This window comes from Salvelinus sp. IW2-2015, linkage group LG2 (assembly GCF_002910315.2).
Source record: "Salvelinus sp. IW2-2015 linkage group LG2, ASM291031v2, whole genome shotgun sequence".
In the NCBI taxonomy this organism is placed as follows: Eukaryota; Metazoa; Chordata; class Actinopteri; order Salmoniformes; family Salmonidae; genus Salvelinus; species Salvelinus sp. IW2-2015.
Genome location: NC_036839.1, coordinates 19,555,558 through 19,574,352, shown reverse-complemented (window position 1 = coordinate 19,574,352; position 18,795 = coordinate 19,555,558). Strand labels below are relative to the sequence as shown.

The window sequence follows — 18,795 nt, the reverse complement described above, 5'->3', positions numbered from 1 at the left end:
TCAACACCTGCATTGCTTGCTGTTTGGGGTTTTATGCTGGGTTTCTGTACAGCACTTTGTGACATCAGCTGATGTAAGAAGGGCTTTATAAATACATTTGATTTGAGTTGATCAATGGAAACAGGATGCACTTGAGCTCAATTTCGAGTCTCATAGCGAAGGGTCTGAATACATATAAATAATACTTTTTTATTTTAATACATTTGCAAAAACTAAAACCTGTTTTCGCTAAGTCATGATAGGATATCGTGTGTAGATTGATGAGGATATACATATATATTTTTAATCTGTTTTAGAAAAAATGCTGTAAAGTAACAAAATATGGAAAAGGGGAAGAGGTTMGAATACTTTCCGAATGTACTGTACGCATATATTTGTAAATTTTCCGACCTCATGGCTACCATATCTTTCCTACCGTGACCACTTATGGTTGTTTTAACAGAGAAACAGGGTGGTCCAGACCCTTTCTATGAGATATGACCATTCAATTAAAGTCATACTGTATATGTATCCTCATCAATCTACACACGATATCCTATCATAGACAATATTTCCAAACTGCAACGGCTCTTATACGTCATTTTAAGTGGTTGATAGCATAGGGCCAAGGGAGGGGAGAGTGTACTGTAAGTGTAATCTGATAAGGAAATGCTCAAAGCCTTCACCTACTAACAACTCCTACTATTGCCAAACTGCTCTCTCAAGACTGACACACTAAATTCAGGGGAGATATCACAACACACAGCYGTGTTAAAATGCCTCATGTCAGGGAAGTTTGGAGCATCTTCTAAAGAAAGGGAAAGGGGGATACCTAGTCAGTTGTACAACTGAATGCATTCAACTGAAATGTGTCTTCCGCATTTCACCCAACCCCTCTGTATCAGAAGACCTTTGTACAAACCATCTATGCTGGGGCATTAATTTAAATTACGAGACATTTCCCTAACAACAAGACAAAAACCCCATGGTATTTCACCCCCTATAAATGTCTAAAAGTTTGAAGAAAAATTTGAAAGAGAGTTGAGGTCTCTTTGATACCTGACTTACTTGTTAAAATTTTCCAGTAGTAAACATATGATCCCACCATAAAGGATTCTTCTATTTATTGTGTGAAACTGTTAAGGTGGTAGACTACCTCCTGTATTTCTGTTTTATTGGTTCTTACAGACTAAAAAAGACACTTCAATGTAAATAACCATACCTGTCACCCTATAAATACCATTACCTCCAGGTTATGCCTGCAGGTTTAAAACAAATGGTGCTTGGTTTACTTTTAAGTCATGGTGGCCTCCACAGTTTGACATCAAGCAGAAGCCTTAAATGAGAGGTTGCACGAGAGGGGATACTGGAGGTAGAGAGATATTTTCACACCACTTGGCACAGATCTGGCAGTGTCCTGTCACTAGGAAGGAACACTTAGCAAGAAACTGATTCTTAAAATCTAAACCGATAGAGAAAACATTTACCACTTGGCAGTCCATCTAGGATTTCAAAATTTTTCTGTGATAGTTGCAAGCCAAAATGCTTGATTTTGCTGCAGCAATAATGACATTTAACGCCGATTTCGTCCAATTTGTCATGAAAATGCAATGGCGAGGGAAAAAGTTTGTTGACGTGTTGCTTGATTGAATCATTTTATGCGGTAAAATTGCAGTGATTGGTTAAAATTGCGAGCCCTCTTTTTGGAGTGTGGTGATGGAACAGTTATATGCGGTAATATTGCGATGATTTTACTGTTTTATGCAGTAATAGTGCAGTGATTGGTCAAATTTGAAAGCCCTCGCATACATTTCTGCTAAATTTGTTACGATCACAGAATCGCAAAATCCTGGAGGGACTGCCTGTTGGTAATGGTCCCATAAAGCTGCATGTACAGTCTTAGCAGTAGAGTCCAGACCACAGTGTTACAATGTGATGTGGCTAAATCACAGTGATACAAGGGACTATCCTAGATGGACTTTACTAACTGAGTGGCAAACATAAATATTTGAATGGTATCATTCTGTGAGAAACTGGGAATGCAATCTAAACTACCCACCTAAACTTTATGGTGTGGTTTGCCCTGAGGGGAACAGCATTCTCACTTCAGTTAAAGGCCCAGTGCAGTCAAAAACGTGATATTCTTGTGTTTTCTAATAACACTGAAACAAAATATAAATGCAACATGCAAGAATTTTAAAGATTTCACTGAGATACAGTTTATATAAGGAAATCAGTCAATTTAAATAAAAACATTAGATATGCATGTTGGTCACAGATACATTGGATCAGAAAACCAGTCAGTATCTGGTATGGATCTCATCATGGTATTTCTGTGCATTCAAATTGCCATCGATAAAATGCAATTGTGTTCATTGTCCGTAGCTTATGCCTGCCTGCCCATACCATAACCCCACCACCACCATGAGGCACTCTGTTCACAACGTTGACATCAGCAAACTGCTTGACCACACGACGCCATACACACTATCTGCCATCTGCCTGGTACAGTTGAAACCGGGATTCATCGGCGAAGCGCACACTTCTCCAGCTTGACAGTGGCCATCGAAGGTGAGTATTTGTCCACTGAAGTCGGTTACGACGCTGAACTACAGTCAGGTCAAGAACAGGACGACCAGCACACAGATGAGCTTCCCTGAGACCTTTCTGACAGTTTGTGCAGAAATTCTTCCGTTGTGCAAACCCACAGTTTCATAAGCTGTCTGGGTGGCTGGTCTCAGACGATCCTGCAGGTGAACAAGTAGGATATGGAGGTCCTGGGCTGGCGTGGTTACATGTGGTCTACGGTTGTAAGGCCGGTTAGACGTACTGCCAAATTCTCTAAAATTATGTTGGAGGCGGCTTATGGTAGAGAAATTAACATTAAATTCTCTGGCAACAGCTCTGGTGGACATTCCTGCAGTCAGCATGCCAATTGCACGCTCCCTCAAAACTTGACACATCTGTGGCATTGTGTTGTGTGACAAAATATTTTAGAGTGGCCTTTTATTGTCACCAGCACAAGGTGCACCTGTGTAATGATCATGTTGTTTAATCAGCTTCTTGATATGCCACACCTGTCAGGTGGATGGATTATTTTGGCAAAGGACAAATGCTCACTAACAGGGATGTAAACCAATTTGTCAACCAAATTTGAGAGAAATAAGCTTTTTGTCCATATGGAACATTTTGGGGATCTTTAACTTCAGCCCATGAAACATGTGACCAACACTTTACATGTTGCGTTTATATTTTTGTTCAGTATATATTTCCACACTATGGAGTTGGAATAATACTGTGAAATTGTAAAAATTATGATAAAACATTTTTACTGTTTCGGTGGGAGAGAGTTTGGGCCTTGCACAGGGACCTCACAATTAGGTAAATTAGTTAATAGACCAATAAGAAAGACAGTTCCAAACCTCTCTGCCAATAACAGCTACTTTTCTGTTTTCCCCTCCTCACTTAAACCACTCACACACAGTCCTAGCTACATTTTAGCTTGAGAAATTGCTCTTTAACTCTTAGGGATAGGCCCCTTTTTTCACCATTTCCTGTCTGAATGACGTGCCCAAAGTAAACAGCCTGTAGCTCAGGCCCTGAAGCCAGGATATGCTTATCTTACCATTGGAAAGAAAACACCTTMAAGTTTGTAGAAATGTTAAAATAACGTAGGAGAATATAACACAATAGATATGGTGGGAGACAATCCAAAGAAAAACCAACCTGAAGTTTGTTTTTGAGAGACCATCCTCTTAGAAATGCAAGAGAAAGGTCATATTGTAAAATGTATTCCTATGGCTTCCACAGGGTGTAAGCAAGCTATGTTCAAGGTTTCAGGCTTGTAACTTCAAAAACGAATAAGAAATAACAGTTTTAGTAGAAGGACACTGTCTTGGAAATTCATGTTTGCGTGCGCCATGAAGAAATTATGCACCTGCTAAAATCGGTTTCCTATTGAACATACTTCTTTCCGAAATAAATATTATAGTTTGATTACATTTTAGGGTATCTGAGGAGTAAATAGAAATATATTTGACTTGTTGAAACAAAGTTGAGGGGGTAGATTTTCAGATTCCTTTCTCTGCAAGTTGAACGAGTGGATTACTCAAATCAATGGCACCAACTAAACTGACTTTTTGGGATATAAAGAAGGATTTTATCTAACAAAACAACACTACATGTTATAGCTGGGAACCTTTGGATGACAAATCAGAGGAAGATTTTCAAAAAGTAAGTGAATATTTAATCGTTATATGTGAATGTATGAAACCTGTGCCGGTGGAAAAATATTTTGATGTGGGCCGCCATCCTCAAACAATCGCATGGCATATTTTCACTGTAATAGCTACTGTAAATCGGACAGCACAGTTAGATTAACAAGAATTTAAGCTTTCAGCCGACACTTATATGTACCTAAATGTTTAAAATCCATAATATTTATGAATATTTATTTGAATTGCGCGCCCTCCAGCTTCACCGGAAGTTGTCCCGCTAGCCGGACACCGATCCTTGTAAGAGGTAATTTTTTCATTTCTTTTACTATTTTAATTGAAAACATCACAGTAAGGTATTGTTGCCCAGAAATTATTTGATATTGAGATCAAAACGGCTGCATTAGACCTTTAAGACACTTAATAGACCAGTAAGACTGGATTTTAATAAGATATGCAGATATTTTCACAATACACATGACTGAAGACACAATATAATAGTGCATGACTTCTAAGAATGAAGTGTCTGCTTTGATTTGACTTTCATAAAACTGTGGAAGTTAATCAACTGATCATATTTGTCTTCTGGTTTATTTGATCAATCATGAAGCTACCTGTGGTTGGATGAACTGATAGGGTAATGACTGTTTATGGTGTCTGTATCAGTTAAGGAGAGAGACGAACAAGAGGTTCGTGGTGCGGTGAAATTCTCTTCAGACCATCTACATCAAGGTGACACCAAAAGAAAAACAGAGAGAGAAAGAGTGAGAAAAAATATTCTTCTGACAGCTTTAAACTGAAATGTTTCAGCCATTGTCTGTATACTGTTACACTCTACCAGTTTGGAAAGCCCTGGGCCAATACAAATGACAGATTTATAGCTTTGTTTTTGGCAGCCGGGTATTGGACTCTACAGTAGGCAATGTTGTTAAAGGTAGAGAAGTAGAAAGAGGGCGAGTCGCTTCATGAGAGGGACTGTATGTAAGTGGACACACCCGTCACTAGTGTCAGCATGGCTTGTTGTATGACAATACTCAGTGACGCCTTGAGGGTTGTGGGTACCTGAGTGGACATGGAATACAATGAGAGTCCCTATTTTTTAGCTGCAGTTGATTGGGGGGAAGGAGAAAAGGGAGAAAGTCTTGAGTCATGGATTTGGAGGTGTTATAGGGTAGGATGTTGGTGGGGCAAGGACGCCCTGTGGTGTAACGAGCTGCTGAATCATGGAAAGTTTTGTCTTTTGTTTTTGGCATGCATCTCTATTGCCTCAGTTATTCTGAACACAATCTAAAACGTACAAGATGGTGCCGGAGGGGATGGCTGCCGTCTTATCGGCTCTTAACCAACCATGCTATTTTGTTTGTTTTTTCGCGTTGCTCATAACTTGTTTTGTACATAATGTTGCTGCTACCGTCTCTTATGACCGAATAGAGCTTCTGGACATCAGAACTGGGATTACTCACCTCAAATTGGACGAGGAGTTCTTCAATGAGTCAGATGCAGGAGATATACTACAGACGCCCGACCAGGCCCAGATCCCTGTGATTCGCTGGAAAAGGAAACGTAGGTTTCGCGGAAAGAGATCTGAATGCCTTGTGAGGATCAGGTGACGAGTGCCAAATCTGCCCTTGCCTTCCTAACGTTCAATCGCTGGAAAATAAATGGGACAAAGTGAAAGCACGTATATCCTACCAACGGGACATTAAAAACTGTAATATCTTATGTTTCACTGAGTCTGAACACGACATTAAGAACATACAGTTGGCGGGTTATACACTCCATCGACAGGATAGAACAACAGCTTCTAGTAAGACACGGAGCGGGGGCCTATGCATATTTGTAAACAATAGCTGGTGCACAATATCTAAGGAAGTCTCAAGGTTTTGCTCGCCTGAGGTAGAGTATCTCATGATAAGCTGTAGACAACACTATCGACCTAGAGAGTTTATCTGTATTTTTCGTAGCTGTCTACATACCACCACAGACCGAGGCTGGCACTAAAACCGCACTCAATGAGCTGTATTCCGCCATAAGCAAACAGGAAAACGCACATCCAGAGGTGGCGCTCCTAGTGGCCGGGGACTTTAATGGCTGCATTCAGTTTTACCTAATTTATATCAGCATGTTAAATGTGCAACCAGAGGGAAAACAATTCTAGACCACCTTTACTCCACACAGAGACGTGTACAAAGCTCTCCCTCGCCCTCCATTTTGTAAATCTGACCATAATTCTATCRTCCTGATTCCTGCTTACAATAAAAAAAAAAATTAAGCAGGAAGCACCAGTGACTCGGTCTATAAAAAAGTGGTCAGATGAAGCAGATGCTAAACTACAGGACTATTTTGCTAGCACAGACAGAAATATGTTCCGGGATTCTTCCGATGGCATTGAGGAGTACACCACATCAGTACATAATTACCTCAATTACCTCGACACCGGTGCCCCCGCCCATTGACACATTGACTCTGTACCAGTAGCCCCTGTATATAACCCTGCTATTGTTATTTACTGCTTCTCTTTAATTATTTGTTCTTATCTCATACTTTTTTTTTTTAGGTATTTTCTTAAAACTGCATTGTTGGTTAAGGGCTTGTAAGTAAGTATTTCACTGTAACGTCTGCACCTGTTGTATTCGGCGCATTTGACAAATACGATTTGATTACAAGGTTGGGGGGGGTATTGTGTGTAAAGCAGGGTGTTTGTTCTATGAGCCATTCCCACAATCTCAGCCACACAGAAACAGCTGGCCATGTCGACCTCACAGTGGGCAGGTGAGCAAACAGCCCTGAGTGGTTGAGTGGTGCTGGCTGCATCAGGCCCGCATGGCAGGCAGAAAGTGAACTTCCCTCAGCATCCTACTGGCACGAGAAGCCATCGTGCACAGAGAGAAACCATCACTAAGAAGTGCTGCCCACAGGAATGCGCTGGCCATTAGAAGCCCCCATTAGGAAGTAGAGAGAGGGGCTCAGGTTACTGTGTGTGTGGCTGGAGCGCACCAGGGCCTTATTGAGCCGACGACTCAAAGGGATGCCACAGGACTCATCTTCAATAAATCTCCCACTGGAGGTCATATTATACTTCAGAGGGCTCAGGAAAAATGTGCTCTCTCTCACTGTCTCTGTGCATGTTTTGTTTTGCTGTATCACTTAAGTGGAAGGCATTCCAATAATGCAATAGCTATAACAGTTAGGATACAATCACAAACAAGTACAAACATGTTGCAGAATGCACAGGAGGAAAACAGAGATGAGAAGAAGAGTGAGGAACATCAACGAAGAGCATACGAACAGAATTACCTGAGATATCCTGATAAAATCTTCAATCAGAGTCTCTCTGTCTTCTGTGTTCTTTTACATAAAAAGAAAAGGAGAAGTGGTAAGAGAAGTACCCCCACTGTTCTCCAAACAAGCAGGTTCGGTCACTGTCTGCTCTAAACAAAACCAAGTTCCCGCTTCCTTTGGAGTGTGGTTTAAACATCTCCCCATCTTTGTTCTTTGTTCTCGTCCTCTCCCACGCACACGCTTTACTATGTAGATCCAACACAGGAAGTGACTAAGGGGCTGGTCAGTTCTCTGTCACAAACCCCTCAGGCCTAAGGCCCTATAAAACCCAAGAGGCCTTTTCTTCAGGCTTTACTGCTCTTTTGTGTGCATGGGTCGTTCTCCCTCTTGTTTGACAATATCAGGCAGTCAGAGCCCAGGCAGACACACTGGTTGTAAAACCACTCAGGCTGTCGACAACCCTCTGATCAACACCAGAGCTTCGAGAAGGCCATCGAGATGTGTCTCCTGCTGTGGATGGTCTAGCATGTCTAGACTGGAGGTTGACCTCCCTTTGGTAGGCCTATATAGCCTGGGCTGAACGCTTTGGAAAATGACTATGTGTGAGGACCAACTTGCAGAGGGATTAGGTGCCTTTAAAAGCAAGTCACAAAATTGAATGAAGAATACCTGATCATTATGGAAATCACCGTTCTAACAAAAATGTGCCAGTTGCTTGTACTATAAAGTTTAACAGTCAGATGAGTCTGCACTCAGAAGGTGAAACCATGTTGGTTCACATGACTGGTGCCATTTCAGTAATGACTTGAAGACAGGGGATTATAGTAAACAAAGCCAGTGAAGTGTGACAAAGGACCTATCTAGAGAATAGCTGGAAGCAAAACAAACATCTATCCTCAAAGGCTGCTCCGAAATCTATATTATGTCTGTGGTCTGTGGTCGGTCAAAATGCCTTTAGGAAAAACGTTAACTTCATCTCTCCTTTTTCACTTTTTCTCTCTAAATCAGATTATGTCAGACAAGATCTCATCTATGCAGCTTTCTCTGAGGGCTTTGAAGTTATAATACAGGACCTAAACCAATCCAGGTGGATGGAGTTTACTATGTTTTCACTGCCTGGTAATGGCCATATAAAAACTAACCTAAGTGTTCTGCATGGGACGCAGCGTTACACGCAGTATTACACAACCATCTGATTAGAGTCAACCATTAGCTAGGAGATAACTGTCACACCCTGATCTGTTTCACCTGTCTTGTGCTTGTCTCCACCCCCCTCCAGCTGTTGCCCATTTTCCCCATTATCCCATGCATTTATACTGGTGTTTTCTGTTTGTTGGTTGCCAGTCTGTCTTATCTCATCAAGCCTACCAGCGTGTTTATCCCCGTACTCCTGTTCGCTCTAGTCCCTGTTTTCTAGTCCCTCCGGTTTTGACCTTTCTGCCTGCCCTGGCCCTGCCTGCTGTTCTGTACCTTTCTGACACCGCCCTGGATTACTGACCTCTGCCTGCCTGCCGTTCTGTACCTTACTGACTCTGCACTGGGTTACTGACCCATTTTGTTAGTTCGAATTGCAGATGTTAATTGTCGGCATCTGGGTCTTATCCTGAGTCCTGATAATAACTGTATTCATTTATCCATTGTACAGTATGATGTTCATCAGTTTTCAGATATAGTTTGACATGTGTAATAAAAGATGCAGAAAACTTCTCAACATTGCCTTTGATTACGTAGGCTGATACTAAAACTACTAGGGTAGCCCCGACAAAAAAACGATTGTTTGGTCGAAATGTTTAAATGTGTATTTTTCCATATATAGACACCCTGATCTGTTTCACCTGTCCTTGTGATTGTGTCCACCCCCTCCAGGTGTCGCTTATTTTCCCTGGTGTACTTATCCCTGTCTCTCTGTTCCAGTTCATCTTGTATGTTCAAGTCAACCGGTGTGTTTTTTCCCGTGCTCCTACTTTTCTATTCTCTTCTACTAGTCCTCCCGCTTTTGCCTGTGCCTGTTTTCTGGACTCCATTCCCGCCTGCCTGACCATTCTGCCTGCCCTGACCTCGAGCCTGCCATTCTGGATCTCTGAACTGGTTTTGACCTTTGGCCTGTCCATGACCATTCTCTTACCTACCCCTTTTGGATTGTTAATAAACATCTTGGACTCTAACCATCTGCCTCCTGTGTCTGCATCTGGGTCTCGCCTTGTGCCCTTATACCCGGTGTTAAAAAAAAAAACAATATGCACTGAGCTTGTCTGATGCTTTAAGAACACAGTTTGATGAAATAATTAAGACACACAAATTACTCTCGAGGGATCCAGGGAGAAGGGTAACCAGAAGAGAAAAACCTGTCCCTGACCCTCCACCTCCCGCTGGCCACAGATTCTGCCATTAAGCTCTTGATGTTGTTGGTAATAGGCTACACCAGGGGTCGGCAACCTTTTTTATGTGAAGTGCCAAGTTACAATTTATCTTACCATTTCTACCAAACTGCGTGCTAGTTAAGATTTTCATATGCACATTTTCGTGGAACAGTTTCATTTAAATTATAATAACATATTTTTGTTCTATTGCCAACTAGGTAGAAAATAGCCTACATAAAGCCATCAAATAAAAACATTGCAGGTAAAAAAATATCCTGATAAAAAAATCCTATACATAAAAATACAAATGTAAATGTTTATTTAACTAGGCAAGTCAGTCAAGAACAAACTCTTATTTACAATGATGACCAAACCCAGACGATGCTGGGTCAATTGTGTGCCGCACTATGGGACCCCCAATCACGGCCGGATGTGATACAGCCTGGATTCAAACCAGGGACTGTAGTGACGCCTCTTGCACTGAGATGGAGTGCCTTAGACCGCTGCGCCACTCGGGAGCCCCTAAATCAAATAGGGATACGCATGGAGGTTTGTTCATGTTCTTCAATCACATTTATCTCTCTACTCTGCCTGTCTGTAATGAACTTGACTAATTGTATTAACTAGCAACTAGGTCAGGCCCACAGCTCATGCTAGAAAGCTTGCAACATTGTATCAACTATTCTGGGCCATCAGAGTTTCCCATGCCAGTGAGCTCCTGACAGACACAGCTGTATTTGCGCAAGGGATAAGAAGTAATTAGGTATTTCATGACGTTTCCACTGGATCAGAGCATGACATTTTTCCAGAGGCTTGGTGGTTATCAAAAGGGAGATAGCTGGAATTATTATTTTTTAAATAKAGTGCATTCGGAAAGTATTCAGACCCCTTGATTTTTCCCCACATTTTGTTACGTTACAGTCTTTTCTAAAATGTATTTAAAACAAATATATCACAAAACAGTTTATACTTATTCTTTTGCAAATGTATAATTTTTTTTAACCTTATTTACATAAGTATTCAGACCCTTTGCAATGAGACTTCGAAATTGAGCTCAATTGATCATCCTTGAGATCTTTCTACAACTTGGAGTCCACCTGTGGTAAATTCAATTGATTGGACATGATTTAGAAAGGCACACACCTGTCTATATAAGGTACCACAATTGACAGTGCATATCAGATCAAAAACCAAGCCATGAGGTCCAAGGAATTGTCCGTAGAGCTCCGAGACAGGATTGTGTCAAGGCACAGATCTGGGGAACGGTACCAAAATATGTCTGCAGGTCCCCAAGAGCCAGAGCCTGGACTTGAACCCAATTGAACATCTCTGGAGAGACCTGAAAATAGCTSTGCAGCGACAATATCTATCCAACCTGACAGAGCTTGAAAGGATCTGCAGAGAAGAATGCGAGACACTCCCCAAATACAGGTGTGCCAAGCGTGTCGTGTCATACCCCAGAACACTCGAGGCAATCAGAAATACTATCAGACATCCCCAAATATATACACGTGTGCGCAGGCCAGGTAGCCTAGGCCTACTTCTACAAGTAACCAGGTGTGTATCCTTACTCAACATTGACAGGAGCACTCCAAACAAAATACAATTAATAAATTGACAAAACTCGTAAATGGAATTAAATAAACCAACACTTGTTTCTCACAAGTGTAACATAGGTTGTGAGCTCTGCAAACAAGTGTCCACTCCAACAATGAGAACGGTAATGTAATAATGACTGTAATAATAATATATTGAATGCATTAAAGCTGCAATATATAACTTTTTGGGTGACCCAACCAAATTCACATAGAAATGTGCGTTATAGATATGGCATTCTCATTAAGTCCAAGTCTAAGAAGCGGTAGATCTGTTCTATGTGTGCAGCGCTATTTTTATGCTTCTTATGTTCAGTTTTTGCTTCTTTTACTGTCAGTTTTTGTACACCAGATTCAAACAGCTGAAAGTACAATATTGTTGGTTATGGAAAATATATTTCACAGTGGTTTAGATGGTACAAGGATTCTCTACTATATACTTGCTTGTTTTGTCACAAACCAAAATTAGGCGATTCGAATTTTAGCAGGTGCATTGAGCACCTTTAACAGAAATTACCGAAACCAAACAAACATTATTGATTAGAAATGATTAACGGTAAATGTACTACTGGTGATATATGTAATGGTGAATTGATAGACACTAACAATCAAAGGGCAAACAATTCACACAATGAGTTAAAAAACAATGAATGCGCACACATTTACAAGAGAGAGCATTCTGGAGAGAGACGCGCTTTGTGCATCTAAGCCATTCCGCAATGGAATAGGCCACTGAGACAGGCACGAATCAGACAGGTGTCTCGTGTGCCATATTATATTGTTTTGCAACTGCTTGACCAAACAAACCACAGTCGACCAACAGCCTATACACCAAACAATCGACCAGTCGACTAAATGGGGTCAACCCTAAATCTATTTAGGCTATACAATATATGCATGCTATATTTTCTTGTACTGTACAGTTTCCTGTAGAAAGACTTCTATGTAGGTCTCTTGCAAAGCATCTCTGGCCTACATGCACTGCATTGTTTTACAATGACAACAAAAAAATGACATCAGTCAAGTGAAAAGGCTGGGGGAATCACTGTGGTACAACATTTGTGCATAAATGGATTATTTGCGTGCCAAAGACATCCCTCTCATTGAAAACACAGCCCCAGGGGGTAACAGGTTGTGGTACAGTGTCAAACCAATACTTAAGATTGCCTTGCCTTCCCCCTGGCCATTTCAGGTGGGTATACAGTGATATAGTGGAGGAGAGGAGGTGAGATGATGTATTGAGGTGGGGTAATGTGTGGTTGTCATCTGATCTCATCTTGTCCTGCCTCAGTGAGAGGCGAGGGGTGGAGCGGAGCAGAGGAAAGGAACCTGATTGTTCGACCCTTGGGTATAGGTTTGTTTTTCTGTGTGCAGAATCTGGGGTCATTTTGATTCTGAATGACAGAAAAAGAGAGGGAAAGAAAACACCCTTCTACTGTAATTGACTCATTCCAGTTGCATCATGTCAAGATGATGTCATGTTCTACATATTGGCCACACATTAGGGCTGGGAATTGCCAGGGACCTCGCGATATTTGATATTTAGGTCCCATACGATATGTATTGTGATTCTCAAGATTATATATGTATTGTGATTCTCAAGATTATATATGTATTGCAATCAGGGGTTGGAAATTAAGCTCTGAACAGTTTCAACCCCAAAAGAATTTACGGTTTATATCGTTCCCTCCGAAATATATATATTTTACAATTAGCTCGACATTAAATTACTTCACCAATCACTGCGGACAGAGCAACTTGCTATTGAGCGTGCAAAAGCTATAGTTGTTTACATGCATTCGACAGACAAGTATAGGGCGCGAGATGCAAATTAAATTTTGTTGGTGAGGAGAGAGCGAGAGGGTGAAGGAGGCCTTCTTTGACGCGCTGGGCATTTTGATGTTATGACATATATTATCTGAATTAGGCCCACAGAATTACACCTACCGAGGACCAGCTTCTATAAAAGGAACTTTTTGAACTTCAGAGAGTTGCTTTAATGTTGGACCAAAACTACCTAGCTAGCTAGCTACCAAGCTTGTGTGTGCAGAGTGGCACCAGAATTCAAATAAAGGCACGTCTTACCTTTTAGTCGATAATAAATCCAATGTGAAATGTGATAACTATAGTATATAGCATTTTTGGACGCTGATTAAGGCTGATTACATTGCAATCCACGAGGAGACTGCGTGGCAGGCTGACCACCTGTTACGCGAGTGCAGCAAGGAGCCAAGGTAAGTTGCTAGCTAGCATTAAACTTATCTTATAAAAACAATCAATCAATCTTAACATAATCACTAGTTAACTACACATGGTTGATGATATTACTAGTTTAACTAGCTTGTCCTGCGTTGCATATAATCAATGCGGTGCCTGTTAATTTATCATCGAATCACAGCCTACTTCGCCAAACGGGTGATGATTTAACAAAAGCGCATTCGCGAAAAAAGCACAATCGTAGCACCAATGTACCTAACCATAAACATCAATGTGAAGACCATTTCTTCCTAACAAAGACCGTAATTAATTTACCCGAATTTTACATAATTATGACATAACATTGAAGGTTGTGCAATGTAACAGCAATATTTAGACTTAGGGTTGCCACCCATTCGATAAAATACGAAACGGTTCCGTATTTCACTGAAAGAAAAAACGTTTTGTTTTCAAAATGATAGTTTCCGAATTTGACCATATTAATGACCTAAGGCTCGTAATTCTGTGAGTTTATTATATTGTAAGTAAGTCTATGATTTGTTATTTGAAAGAGCAGTCTGACTGAGCGGTGGTAGGCAGCAGCAGGCTCGTAGAGCATTCATTCAAACAGCACTGTCCTGCATTTGCCAACAGCTCTTTGCAATGCTTGAAGCACAGCGCTGTTTATGACTTCAAGCCTATCAACTCCCGAGATTAGGCTGGCAATACTAAAGTGCCTATAAGAACATCCAATAGTCAAAGGTATATGAAATACAAATGGTATAGAGAGAAATAGTCCTATAAATTCCTATAATAACTACAAACTAAAAAGGAACCACCAGCTTTCATATGTTCTCATGTTCTGAGCAAGGAACTTAAACGTTAGCTTTTTTAAATGGCGCATATTGCACTTGTACTTTTTTCTCCAACACTGCGTTTTTGCATTATTTAAACCAAATTGAACATGTTTTATTATTTATTTGAGACTAAATAGATGTTATTTATGTATTWWATTAAGTTAAAATAAAAGTGTTCATTCAGTATTGTTGTAATTGTCATTATTACAAATATATATATACAAATCGTCCGATTAATTGGTATCGGCTTTTTTTGGTCCTCCAATAATCGGTATCGGCGTTGAAAAATCATAATCGGTCGACCTCTATTTATTATATTATAATTAAGTCTATGATTTGATATTTGATAGAGCAGTCTGACTAAGCGGTGGTAGGAAGCAGCAGGCCCGTAAGCATTCATTCAAACTTTACTGCGTTTGCCAGCAGCTCTTAGCAATGTTTGAAGCACAGCGCTGTTTATGACTTCAAGCCTATCAACTCCRGAGATTAGGCTGGCAATACTAAAGTGCCTATTAAAACATCCAATAGTCAAAGGTTTATGAAATACAAATGGTATAGAGAGAAATAGTCGACGCGTCATAATTCCTATTATAACTACAACCTAAAACTTAACTGGGAATATTGAAGAACTGGGAATATTGAACCACCAGCTTTCATATGTTCTGAGCAAGGTACTTAAATATTAGCTTTTTTACATGGCACATATTGCACTTTAACTTTCGTCTCCAACACTGTGTTTTTGCATTATTTAAACCAAATTGAGCATGTTTCATTATTTATTTGAGACTAAATAGATTTCTATTTATGTATTATATTAAGTTAAAATAAAAGTGTTCATTGTTCATTCAGTATTGRTGTAATTGTCATTATTACAAATACATATATACTGTATATATAAAAATCGGCCGATTAATCGGTATCAAATTTTATTTGTCACATGCGCCAAATACAACAACAATGCAGTTCAAGAAATAGAGTTAAGAAAATATTTACTAAATAAACTAAAGGAAAAAATTCAATAAAAATTAACAATAAAATTACATAACAATAATGCAGATATATACAGGGGGTACCGGTACCGAGTCAATGTGCGGGGGTACAGGTTAGTCGAGGTAACTTGTACATGTAGGTAGGGGTAAAGGGACTATGCATAGATAATAAACAATAGAAGCAGTGTAAAAACAAAGGGGGGGGGGGGTTAATGTTAATAGTCCTGGTGGCCATTTGATGAATTGTTCAGCAGTCTTATAGCTTGGGGGTAGAAGCTGTAAAGGAGCCTTTTGGACCTAGACTAGGCACTTCGGTACCGCTTGCGGTGCGATAGCAGAGAGAACAGCCTARGACTTGGGTGACTGTTGATTTGGGTGAGTCTTTGACCTATGACTTGGGTGAGTCTTTGACCGTTTTTGGAAAAGACCGAATGTAATATTGAGATTTTATGCTGTCTGCCCATGGTAGACAGCAAATTTGCCGGCCTCCCTTAAGTCAGTGCTTCGGTCCCCTGGAGAACCATCCCTCCTGGTCATTACATGGGTGTGAGTTTTAGGGTCAGTTTAATTGACCGTCAGATTATGCCCCTCTGCATCCTCTTACCCCCCCACCCACCCCCCTGCCACTCCCACCCTGCTCCCCAGGTTCCAGCCCACTAGCCTAGAAAAGGGAGTCTCCAAAACAAGGGCTGTCTTTGTATCACCCACTCTGCCAGGAAATCAAACCGCTTTCACCGCGGATGCCGCAGAAAGGGGTGGACATGGCCCAGAAAACCACCTGAGCGGTCTCGGGTATCGCTGAGAAAGCACTCTGCAGTGAAGCCAACAAGTACAAATGGGTGAGCGCTACTGAGGCATCAGTGGAGCAACCATTTGGGGATGTTTTTGATCTGAAAAAAAACATCAAATCCTTAAACAGAAGGAATTCAGGCAAGGAACTAATGCTTCTTCACCATTGGGGGTGGCTACAACAAATGCCAAATGTTTGCTAAATATAGTAGCCCAAATTCTTGCCCTGACAGCTGTCAAGAAGGCAGTATGCTGTTGACTCTCCAGAACTGATCCACTAGGGAATATATGCGACATGTGGACACTTGCTTGTCGAACATCTCATTCCAAAATCATGGGCATTAATATGGAGTTGGTCCCCCCTTGCTTGCTATAACAGCCTCCACTCTTCTGGGAAGGCTTTCCACTAGATGTTGGAACATTGCTGCGGGGACTTGCTTCCATTCAGCCACAAGAGCATTAGTGAGTTTGGAAACTGATGTTGGGCGATTAAGCCTGGCTCGCAATCYGCGTTCCAATTCATCCCAAAGGTGTTCGATGGGGTTAAGGTCAGGGCTCTGTGCAGGGCTCTGTGCAGGGCTCTGTGCAGGCCAGTCAAGTTCTTCCACACCAATCTCGACAAACCATTTCTGTATGGACCTCGCTTTCTACAAAGGGGCATTGTCATGCTTAAACAAGTAGGGCCTTCCCCAAACTGTTACCACAAAGTTGGAAGCACATAAGATTTCCCTTCACTGGAACTAAGGGGCCTAGCCCAAACCAGGAAAAACAGCCCCAGACCATTATTTCTCCTCCACCAAACTTTACAGTTGGCACTATGCATTGGGGCAGGTATCGTTCTCCTGGCATCCGCCAAACCCAGATTTGTCTGTCGGACTGCCAGATGGTGAAGCGTGATTCATCACTCCAGAGAACACGCATGGTGATCTTAGGCTTGTGTGTGGCTGCTCCGCCATTGAAACCCATTTCATGAAGCTCCCGACGAACAGTTTGTGTACTGACGTTGTTTCCAGAGTCCGTTTGGAACTCAGTAGTGAGTGTTGCAACCAAGGACAGATGATTTTTACACGCTACACGCTTCAGCACCCCGTTCTGTGAGCTTGTGTGGCCTACCACTTTATGGCTGAGCCGTTGTTGCTCCTAGACGTTTCCACAATAACAGCACTTACAGTTGACCGGGGCAGCTCTAGCAGGGCAGAAATTTGACAAACTAACTTGTTGGAAAGGTGGCATCCTATGATGGTGAGCTCACTGAGCTCTTCAGTAAGGCCATTCTACTGCCAATGTTTGTCTATGAAGATTGTATGGCTGTGTACTAGATTTTATACACCTGTCAGCAACGGGTATGGCTGACAGAGATGTCGACATACTTTTGTATATATAATGTACCTATAGCTCCACAAGTGGTAGGTAATAACACACTTTTGTATATATAATGTACCTATAGCTCCACAAGTGGTAGGTAATAACACACTATCTTTAACAACTTCAACACAAGAACTGAGAGCTATTGTGAGATTGAGAAAGAATAGTGAGACTAATGCGTATTTGTGCTGTGTCAGACCGTTATTGACAGAGGTATCTCAGAGTGGAGATATGTCTATTGTGTCTTGACAGTTAGATCTGACTGTGATTTACAGGATCAGGCTTATTCATCTTAGATTTCAATTGGTTTCAAATGGTCTACTACTCCACCCACCTAGTGTGTTATACAGTTTACGTTCAACCAACTACCTATGAAGCCCTGCAGGAATGTGTGAAACTCAGCACATAGTTATAGCCTGTCTAAGCCAGTTGACCCCATGAACTGTTAACTGGCAAACATAAAAAACTGTAAAAATCCAGAGGGTTTAAGAGTTTAAAATTATTTTTAAAAACATGACAAAGCCGAATTATATTAGGCTTAAGCTTTGCTTATATTGGTAGCATAAAAGGTCCTCAGGAGGACAAAGCAGTCTTTCAAACATCAGATACTGAGTCTCAATGAAAAAGGTGAGCCTGGAATTGCAGGTGTTTTCCAATAGAAGGCACTTTATTCATGGACAAAAGGCTTCTTGTAGCTGGAAGAGGACGCAGGTAGAGCTGGGAAATACATTTTGACGGTAAAACAATGAGGTTTTATAGCTTTTCAATGTGCCACCTCTAACTTGCTCTGAACTGGATGACTACGTGCCTACTTCTCCTGTCTTCTCTCACCGGTTTTAGGGGCACTGGCGGAAACAGGCCAAAATGTAATGAAAGTGTAGATTAAACATAAAATCCTTTGTCAAACTCGACAGTCACACCAAAATATAAACATTTCATGTGCATTGACTCACTCAGTACCATGAGGAACTATACAATTGGATGGAGTCACTTTCACTTTTTTTTTGTAAACGAGTACCTGGTTTAATAGGCTGTATAATTGGACCATTCAACGTGGCGATTATCTTCATTAAAGCTTTGAGAGCTTCTCCTTAACGGTCGAGGGTCTTCGATCGTTTTAATTAACGAGACACAATTCCTTCTCCGAACCTACAGTGGAATCAATAGAA

At 41.0% G+C, this 18,795-nt stretch overlaps 1 protein-coding gene across 4 annotated transcripts in view; it reads right to left on the bottom strand.

Annotated features, from left to right (window-relative positions):
• Positions 1 to 18,795, bottom strand: part of LOC111976399 (ly6/PLAUR domain-containing protein 6B) — a 50,095-nt gene that overhangs the window by 26,434 nt on the left and 4,866 nt on the right. The window contains exons 2-3 of one of the 4 annotated variants that reach the window (XM_070447745.1): positions 7,491 to 7,541; positions 5,657 to 5,843 (exon numbers count right to left, since the gene is read on the bottom strand). The exons of 1 other annotated variant lie outside the window; for it this stretch is intronic. The gene's annotated coding sequence lies outside the window, so the exon portion shown is untranslated. The remainder of the gene's footprint in view (positions 1 to 5,656; positions 5,844 to 7,490; positions 7,542 to 18,795) is intronic. 2 more of the 4 variants (XM_024005237.2, XM_070447743.1) reach the window with 2 other exon arrangements.